The following is an 11,163-nucleotide window of genomic DNA, read 5'->3' on the forward strand; positions in this document are numbered from 1 at the left end:
TCAATATACATTTTACAAATGTGGAGGCTATCTCAGGGCTGTGACTAGGATCAGAATTTTAGTGAGTATACTCTATATCACAGTGCCGAATGTATACTACACCAATTTCTAATCTCTGTTACGTTATACTTCCATTCTTCTAGTAATCCATGCATCATTGTACATATATGCATTATCTACACTGGACACAATATGCCAACTGTAACTACCTCATCTGTGGATAACTATCACATCTGTGGAAACACTGTATACATAACTATTACACTGTATAGAACTGCAACACAATATATTGTACTTTCTGCACCTTAGCATAGCTATACATGTATGTATATGACACATACTATATACACAAACACACTTACTATTTATATAGTTATAATCTATGCTATGCACACATTTTTATATTTTTACTTTTAAATTTTATTTAATTTTTCAATATTTTCAATATTTAATTTACTTTATATTATTTTATCTTCATTTCATTCTTGCTTTATTTCTTATGTGTATTTGTGCTTTGGCTTTTATGTATGCTGCTGGAATACTCTAATTTCCCCTTGGGATCAATACATCTTATCTTATCTTATCTTATCTTATCTTATATAAACTGCTCTGACTGAAGTTAGACTGTCATTTTATTGAGTTAAATATGGTGGTGCAGGGGTAACCTTACCGACTCACAAGTCGAGGTTCCCCGATTCGGTCTAGAGCTCGAGTTACCATCTGTGTGGTGTTTGGTGTGTTTTGTTGTATCCACATGTGTTTCTTCTGGGTTCTCCAGTTTCCTCACACCTCCCAAATACATACTGGTATGTGAACTGGCTATGCTAAATTGCCCCTAGGTATGAAAGATTGTGTGAATAAAGCAGATACTGAAGTTGTATGAATGAATGATGCATTATCTCTTTTTCACTGTGTATGTGCTCATCCTCCTTTTCTCTCTTGCTTCTTCTCAGTGATTACTGAAAAAGCATACATTAAAAATGTCATGTATCCTGAGGATAACACGGGGTACATCAGCTAACTTTGCTGCCACTACCAAGCTGATTTGGCTATCAATGTTACAAGTATTTTGCAATTCACAAAGTGCCAATCGCCACTCATATTTATAAATATTCTTGCATAAACTATTTACACCATAGCTATGTCAGATGTTAGCCTATATTAGCTCTCATACCTCTCAACAAGAAAGAGGTTATGTCTGGTAGCATAGCATTGCATTTGGTGAGAGCTAAATATAATGGGTGATTAAGACCACGGACAAACCTAAAGTCCTCCTCAGCTGCTCTGATGTCAGTTGAAAACCAGTCATCGCTGCTAGTCTTGGAAAATTTTCCAAATAGAAGGCTGCATTCTGCCATCACATTATCAGGATGTCACTGTTTCCATATTGAATTTGACAACTGGAGATAGGCTCCATGGGACATAAAAAAAAAAACTTCTGAAATTAGAGAGGTCTGGAACTCAATAGAGCTAATTACAGCCATTGGCTATCTGTTGACATTTGTACAATGGGGTGGAATTAATTTTTCTAGATTTTATATCAAGAAAGTAATGGATGCATGTTGTCTAAATATTTCATCATATTCTTGATGGTCTACCATCCAGTAGAGCTTAGTTCCAACACAAACTGGCTTTAATATTCATGCACTACTGATCAGCTAGATCAGGGGTGTAAAGTTATGGCAAAACTAAACTCTGCACCGTGGTAGATCTTCAAAATCAGCTATAATTTAAACAAGTCAGTTATTACAGAATTGTTCTGTGATGACTGCCTTTCTTGCAGTTATTTGTGGATTTGTTAATATAGGGGGAAAGAAAAGAAGGGAAGACAATAGTTATGAAATAATCATGATAACTAAATGACAAGTATATTTATCTGAATTCCGTCCAAAAGTAAATAAATAATAAATACATATAAACAGCTCAGTTGAAGCAAGTCACACATTAATTTATTAAGTCCTAAATCCCAAATCCCTAATCCACCCCATTATCCAAATGGCACAATTTGTTAATCTAGATGAGAAAGATTGAGACTGTGCTGTCATATGCTATTTATAGCAAATCATTTCTGCTGTCTGTGATGTTCAGTGAATGGCAAGACTGACTTCTCACTGTCTTTGCCCTCACATGTGAGGTGCCTTTAAATAAGTACAAGATGATTATTAAACATGTTTTATGCATAGAATACCCCGTTAATACTGAAGTCAAAATACTAAAGCATGAAGGTTATTTTCAGACTAGCCTATAGCGGTCCTGTCCTCCACCCACCCGTCATATTCCTGTATAATTCAGCAGGTTAGTGACAAGTGATGCATAGTGTTCTGAGCAGACTACACTGCAAAGGACTAAAACCCACGCTGCTCTGCTCTACTCAGTCCCTGCAGAGCAATTACCACACAACCAAACATATCTACATCTTCAATTTTAACTCTGTATTTAGCTGCATGATTGTGTGCTGAAACATTTTTTTTTAGAAATCCTTTACTATTATGTGTAATTAATTATAATCAATCAAGATTATATAATGGCAAGTGACAGTAAAAGAGTTCTGTATTTTGATTTTTTTTTTGAGTAAAAAAAACAAAGTAAAGTTTTTATTTTCAAGAAAGCAATGAGAAAGAATGATGGACATTTTAGGAAAGCTATAGTTAGATATTTGTTAAAGTAGTAGGCTATGCACTGTGAATATCCTTAAAATACTATTTTAGTATAGTGTACTTGAGCTGCAATACGCCTTTTATTACTGCTGCTCAGCAAATTGCTCCTGAGCAATTTAAATCACTGCAGAAGTATCTTATTGTGGAACAGGTATTTATTTATTATGTCTACCTCAGTTGCAAAGACGCAACTGGACAAGTGACTCGGACACAAACAGCCTGGAGCATACAGGTTATTACAAAAATATCTTGCTCAAGGGCACTATGACAGTAGAAAGTGCAGGATGGTTCAATATGACTTGATTGTTTACAGTTTCTTCATGTCTGAAACAAGAGCGGATTACTTGCACCTGTCAACATCTGATGCCTTTTTCCCCTCCAGGATATGTGGAGCTGGAAGTCTAACTGCTAAAGGAGATATTACCAGTTATTTAATGCAAGGGATCACATACCTGCTTTGTGCTTTTCGGGGTTGCTGTGGATCCAGAGCCTATACCAGGAACGCTGTGCAATGTACTCTGGATGGGACACGCCGGGCCTCACACACACAAACTCATGCACACACTTGTGTTCATCCAGGGTCAATTTAGAGTCACCAGTCCACCTACTGACGTGTTCTTTTGTTATGTGGAAGGAAACTGGAGAACCCAGAGAAAACCAACAGGGATATGGGGACAAGTACTACAATATGCACAACTGATCCTGGAGCTGTGAGGCGGCAACTCTACCTGCTGCACCACCATGCAGTCCTCAGCACAATATGAACAATAAAACAGTACAATGTTTTCAAAGAGACTGTTTAGTCTGTTTAAATAGCAAAAAAGTCAGTTGTGTGGAATAAGACTTTTTAGCGATGCCCAGGATTCTGTATTATATTACTGCAGTGCCCTTTACGCATAGGTCAAATAGTGAATACATAATCTCAGCAGTCTTTTAACTAATACATTTTCACCATGTAATACATCATGTAACATGATGATCATATTCATCCTGTTTTACATATTTTGAAGTAGTGCTTATGATTGTTTTTTTCCAGCTTTGAAAAACACGAGAAAAGGACAGGCGATTACTATATTTTATACTTTATATAATCACAGAAGTGTGGAAACAATGCTGAATAGCATTTGTCATGTGTAGCACAAGAGCGTATTTGCAATCCTTATTGACTAAAGCCTTCAAATGGCATTTAAAAACACTGATGGATTTATTAATGTCATATCTAAATTCAATATTGCAGTACTTCTTTATGATAGGCTTACTGAACAGAATAGAGTGCCGCCTATTACGGTTATTTTTCTGCAAATTAGTAAATCAGATCACACCTGTCTATATTTACCAGTCATGTTAATTGTAAGGTAATTAAGCATAGCCAGCTGAGGAACCTGAAGAATACAGTTGAGCTGTCAGTCACAGGATCCTGATTGGATGACTGACAGCTAAATATGGTGTGATTAAACTGCTAAGCATGAAATGTACTCAATCTGTGGAAGTTAAATCTAAGCTTCTAAGCTAATTGAAGGTAAGCTTGACATGTACTCAATCATTGGATGTTAAATCTTTGCTATTTATAAGTGTCGGTGGCATGGTGGTGCAGCTGGTATCGTGGTCACCCACTCCCGCTATAGTCGGATGCTCCAGGGTCCAGGGTTTCATCCTGAGCTCGGGTTACTGTCTTTGTGGAGTTTTGCCTGTTCTTCCTGTGTTTTCATGGGTTTCCTCTCTCTGGGTTTTCCGTTTTCCTCCCACTGTCCCAAAACATGCAGGTAGGTGGATTGATTATGCTAAATTGCCCTAGGTGTGAAGGAGTGTATGAATGTGTCTGTGAATGGTGCCCTATGATGAATTGGCGTCCCATCCAGTGTGAATTCTCTTTCCTTGCGCCAAGTGCTGCTGGGATGAAGAACATGAGATGTAGTAATAATATAGTTTATGCTAAGAAGAGTCCTCAATACAGCCATATTGGTGGATTATAGATGTTTAAAGTACATGATTGGTTCCTTGAAACGTGGATGTAATTTAGCCAGTAAGAAATGATTCATAAACTTTTTTTGTTATTGTATATTAGACCTCCGTTGTGGGCGAGTGGGTGCTTTTGCACATTTATTATTTAAACTATATTCCTGGTGGTTAATTGTTTTCCACAAATCATAAGAATCATTTTTAATATATATTTGCATTGCAATTCCCCTGGGCTAATTAGAGAAATAGTCAGCTATGGAACTTTTGTTCTCGAACATTTGTGCCTTGACTATTTAATGAGCGTACAATGCGACAGTTGCAAAAGAAACCCAAAATCTCCTTCTAGGCTCATTAACAGTGTGTTCCTTACTCTTTTAATAATGTGACATGTAATGCACTCTGAGGAACTTCTTTGCACAATGAGAAAAGTAACCTGCTCTTGTTTAATTGAGTCTAAATTGTGCCATTCCCTGTTGAATACAGCTGGTACACCACTGTAAGACTTTGAGAAGACATTATGCGCATTATGCTTTTATCTCCTGTCACATTTGCAGGAATAGCTGGTTGTGTGTGTTGTGTGTCTGAAACAGCTTCTCTTTGTTTTTTTTGCATGCGTGAAATGGGTTCATACAGTAAAAAGAAAGTTATTTAAAGAATGTTGCCTTAATTCACACATCCCTTGTTTAAAGCATAGCTAAGATAAATGCATTAAAGAGATCTGATGCAATGAAAGACAAATGTGTTACAGAAAAGTCACACAAAAATAATATATCATTATTATTATTATTATTATTATTATCATCATCATCATTATTATTATTATTATTTTAACGATTTGCTTCTTCCCACATTGTTTCATGAATCATTTACTTTCACATGTTAATGTTTCCACATCTAGCATGTTTTTATTTTTCTGCATGTAATTTTTTCCCAACATTATTCAATTATTATTGCATGTTAATATTTCGACATGTAGCACGTTTTTATTTTTTTAGTATGTGATTTTTTTCACATGATTATTTTTTTTCACATATTAAGATTTCACATGAAGGACATGGATTTTTATTTTTTCACATTATTCAATAATTTTCCCACAGGTATAGCATGTGGCCTTGTTTTCACATGTGATGACATATTATTAACATGATGCCATATATTCATTTGATGAATTCAAATGTGCATTTTCAGAACACAGTACGGTGAAATACACCTTCTTGTGTTTCTCCATTTGTGATCATACAGTATATTACTCACATAGTCACATGTGAAAAATATACAATAATGTGAAATGTATGTGATTTTGTCAGTCATCTTGAATTTTTACACTGGAAGAATTTTTCTTCTCTGCCTGTGTCTGTCCCTCTCTGCTAGTCAGTGAAGATGGAAAGCTATGGAGCACAGTGGAGAGGTAGAGCAGTGCTCTTTGGCAGAGGAGCCATTGACCTCTAATATGTGTCTAGCTGTGTGTGAGTGAAACAGCTTCCTCCCATTTACCCAGGACATGATCAGTCTGGCTGCATTGAGCATCAGGGGTCCACTGTGTGTGACTATTCTGCATCTCTGCAGCAACAGAAGGATGAACCGGACCGTCATGTGGGGCATAACAGCAGCGTGGTCATTAGGCCTCTTTTTCATCTCCATCAGTCCTGCTGTGCAGAAAGATAGAGAGAGCAGGTGTTTCAAGGTGAATTATGCTCTGTGCATGTGTGTGTGTGTGTGTGTGTGTGCATGAGTGGGTTTGAGAGACTCCAGTTGGTAGATCATTCTAATTGTTTTGCTGTTGTGTAGAGGTGATATGCTGTATGTTTTATATGAGCATGCATGCACATTATTTTGGCCAAGCTGGATAAAATATATACTTTTGTGGTTAGAGGAATCCAACCATATGTATTTATGCACAGTTCACTTCAGCTATTGGAGCCTCACTGCAATGTCTGTAGACTTCAGCCTGGTCCATAACTCATAGAAACATAGCAATGATGCTGAAAGATGACTTTTAAAGCCTGCAGTGAAATCAGGAAAGGCTTCGCCACTCCCTAAGAATGATCTCTACCTCTGCATGGGGACATATGTGTGTGGTAAGTTAAATGACGCTTGTTCATGCCATGAGAATACAGAAGTGCATTTATACATTCAAACAGGGGAAAGCATTAGAGCAAGTCACTCTTTCGCCCACTTCTATTCTCTCACATCAGAAAGATGAAGGATTGACATTTAATGCCCCAGCTATATGGAAAATGAGGCATAAGCTAGCATGAGAAGTCTGACTCTCAAACCCCAGACAGTATGAAGAGCCAATTTCTGTAAGACAGGAAGTGTTAACTCCAAGTTCTCTCTCTTTTCCAACTGCTTGTTTGTGTGTGTTTGTGTGTGGAGGGGGAACTGATACAATATATATGTGGAAATATATGATAACTATATTTTGCCTTTGGTGTACTTGTGTAATTATAGCTAAATGCATTAAATAATCAAAAAATGACAGGTCTATACTGTTAGGATTAATCCTAAAGAAGAAAGCAGTGTTTCATTCTGCAGTGGAATTGCACAGTTCCCTACAACTAAAAGTGTGTTTTGATGGCTGATTTGAGAGCTTAGACATTAGTTTGGAGAAATATGCCATATCAAGTGAGAAAAACCTGTAATTTATTACAGTTCTGTGCAATTTCCTCTAATTGATATGTACAGAGGTGACACCAACACACACTCTGATGGTCGTGTTCTCAATTATTCATTGCAGTGTGGAAACCATGGTTTGTCATACGAGTTCATGTGAAAATTGGTGTGTGAGATTTTGATAAGAATATTAGAGTTTGAGGAGAGAGTTTATGGTTTTGGAGAAAATGTTTCATTTTGCTCAGGATATATGAGGATCTGCATGATGTGTGTATAATTTGATGTTTTTTTTTAAAAAAAATCTGTAATTATGTAGTGGCTCAGCTTTGGCTTGTTTCTAGGTTGCATGACTATATGATTTCAGATAACCAGTTCACATTTATTATTTATCCAGGGTGATTTACAACTGAGGAAAAACCCAAACCAAGCAAATATCAGTTGCACAGTTGAGGGACAAGAGGCCTTGCCTGAGGTTGCACCTGAGGCTGTTCTAGGATTTAAACTTTCTGGTCACTAGCACAGAAGCTTATCCACTGAGCTCCCATTGCCCAACAAATTCAACTTTAAGACTTGAACATGCAATATTACTTGCTTGTTTTTCTCTGTGAAATTGTCTTGTAAGAAAAAAGTCTATTTGAGGATTATTATTCTGAAGAAAAGGCATCACATGGCGTACGAGGAGTCTCACATCTTTAGGGCCCCATGGTTAGATTCTGAGTTACTGTCAGTGTGGCGTTTCACATGTTCTTGTGCCTGGGTCGGTTTCCTCCAAGATCTCTGGTCTCTTCCCACTTCCAAAAAACATGTGAGAAGGATTGGCTACTCTAAATTGTGGCTTGGTGTAAATGATTGTGTGCATGGTGGAAGTGGCTGCTCAGTGATATGACATTGAGCTATTGATCAGAAGGTTGTGACTTCAAATCCCAGCACTTCCAAGCTGCCATTATTGGGTTCCAGAGCAAGATCCTCAATCTTTAATTGCTCAGTTGTATCCTGCAACTATTGTTAGTTGCTTTGTATAAAAATGGTGCCCTGCCATTGACTGGTGTCCCTTTCCCACCACATGCCTAGTCCATCACAGGGCACCATTAAAGAACTGTAAAATGCTCTTTAACTCTGATGCCCCAGAAAAGACAAATAGCTTTGAGTCAGATTTTATAGGTTTTGGATAAGACAGAAAATAGTGTTTACGTCCTTTTCCAACTCCCCAGTTACTGAAGATGAAGGTTACCTTTTTTGAATGAATGAATGAATGAATGATCGAAGGGATATTTAGAGATAAGACATAAATTTATGTAAGATTATATATTACATACAGAATATACAATATATACTGTGTATCTAAAAACAGCAATTTTATTTCAGATGTTCTGCATAGTTCCCTATTTTTTCAACTAAGCTGAAAAACCAATCCCACATGTGGGCTTTGCCATGCACAGCCAAAGTATTTATATTTTAAGCATTTGCCCATGCAGTGGTAATAGTGACCAGATCGGGAAAGCACTGAGGCTTTGAGACTGTATGAACTGTGTGTTCATGAGAAGCTCCAACTCTAGTACATGAGGAAAGCAGCACTAATCCACACAGAGCACAGCTTCATTACAGACGCCACTTATCCTGTGCAATGGATATTGTTGATCGCCTCTCTGCCAAATAAAATACTACTTCTGAGCACAATTGCCTTGTTGCTGTTTTTTGTGTAAATGTAATTAACAACAAGAAAGCAGCATTTTTATTGCATTTATTTTTTGCAAACATTATGCATATTAAACTGGGATTTGGATTGATTTTTCTTGCAAATGCTATTCCATCAGAATTAGATTCGGCTCCCATCTCTGAGCTACTCAAACCTGCAGGCTTCTCTTTTTCTAATTATGATTCCTTTTGCTTATCAGCTAAGGTTTCATTTCATGCATGGGATATATGCAAATTGATGTGACTGTATGCAGATACACTGCCAGCTGTTTGTGTTGTGAACCCTATCATCTCTGATCTTCATCTCATTAGGGAGAGAATAAGACTCAGATGGATAAGTCCTGTACTCTTCGTGTGCTGTCATTATTCTGACACAGAGCCACAGCCACAGACACTCACCTTGTTCACTCATGCCAATGCAGGTAGGATGCACTTGAGGAAAAAAACATCTTTTTTTTTATGCAACGTTAGGCTCTTCCATTATTATAGTGGCCTTAGCGTAATGCTCTCCAGAAGTGAGGCCATATTGAAATACTCAAGCTCTCAGAAGATAATCATCCCCAATAGAAATTCTTGAATTAGTTTTTTTTTTTTTCATACATTATGAACATTATGGACATTGCACATTTACACTCACTGTCCACTTTAATAGGAATACCTGTATACCTCTTCATTCATGATCAGCCAATCATGTGGCAGCATAAAATCATGCAGACAGAAATCCAGAGCTTCAATTACCATTCACATCACACATCAAAAATAAGGAAAACTGTTATCTCAATGACCATGGCATGGTTGTTGGTGCCAAATGAGTTGGTTTGAGTATTTCAGAAACTGATCTCCTGGTTTTCATGAAGAACAGTGTCTAAAGTTTACACACAATGGTGTGAAAAACAAAATTACATCCAGTGAGCGGCAGTTTTGAAGGCAGAAATGCCTTGTTGATGAGAAAGGTCAGAGGAGAATGGCCAGACTGGTTCAAGCTGATAGGAAGGCTACAGTAACTCAAATAAAATCTCTTTACAACAAGCAGAAAAGCATCACAGAACACACAACACTTCAAACATTGAGGTAAATGGGCTACAACAGCAGAAGACTTCATTGGATGCCATTCCTGTCAGCCAAGAGGCAACTGTGGACACAGGCTCACCGAAACTAGACAGTTAAAGATTGGAAAAACCTTGTTTGATCTTTTTCAACTGAATAAATGAATCAATTAAAAATTGCCCCTAAGTGTGAATGAGTGAGCTCTGGCTCTGGACCCACCACAACTCTGACCTTGAGTATATGCTTATTGCATATTTTGTAATAACTATTATCCAGCCATTGTGTTCCACTTATTTAATATGTGACAAAGGCACTCATCCACTAAATTTCATTTCAGATTTATTCACTTAAACAGTCATTTAAGGATGGACATATCTTGCCCTGGGGCTTGTAATATTCTTTCCAAACTCAGTCATCATAGTCTGGCAGACACAAACCATTAGTGTCAGTATGTCTCACTGTGATAGTTCCATCTACCCCAGCAATCCTGCTTGTATAACAAATAACACTTGTGCTGTACCACCATAGATATTAAGTAGACATTTGTGAGGATAAAGAAAATCATGTGTTGTGGGATGTTTTCTTGTGTTGTTTGTGTTGTTCAGGAATATGTTGTCTTGCTGATTTTCAAACACATCTATAGTATTTCAATCATTCTCTTGACATGTGCATGGAGTAGGAATGTGACCATGTACGAGTCTACCAATTAGACCAACTATGAACTCAGGTGATGTAGGCTGAGGAACTACCAAAACTATAATCCACACAATATTTATACATACATATATATATATATACACTATATTACCAAAAGTATTCGGTCACCTGCCTTGACTCACATATGAACTTAAGTGCCATCCCATTCCTAACCCATAGGGTTCAATATGATGTTGGTCCACCTTTTGCAGCTATTACAGCTTCAACTCTTCTGGGAAGGCTGTCCACAAGGTTGAGGAGTGTGTTTATAGGAATTTTTGACCATTCTTCCAAAAGCGCATTGGTGAGGTCACACACTGATGTTGGTCGAGAAGGCCTGGCTCTCAGTCTCCGCTCTAATTCATCCCAAAGGTGTTCTATCGGGTTCAGGTCAGGACTCTGTGCAGGCCAGTCAAGTTCATCCACACCAGACTCTGTCATCCATGTCTTTATGGACCTTGCTTTGTGCACTGGTGCACAGTCATGTTGGAAGAGG

This window comes from Pangasianodon hypophthalmus, chromosome 6 (genome assembly GCF_027358585.1).
Source record: "Pangasianodon hypophthalmus isolate fPanHyp1 chromosome 6, fPanHyp1.pri, whole genome shotgun sequence".
NCBI lineage: Eukaryota > Metazoa > Chordata > Actinopteri > Siluriformes > Pangasiidae > Pangasianodon > Pangasianodon hypophthalmus.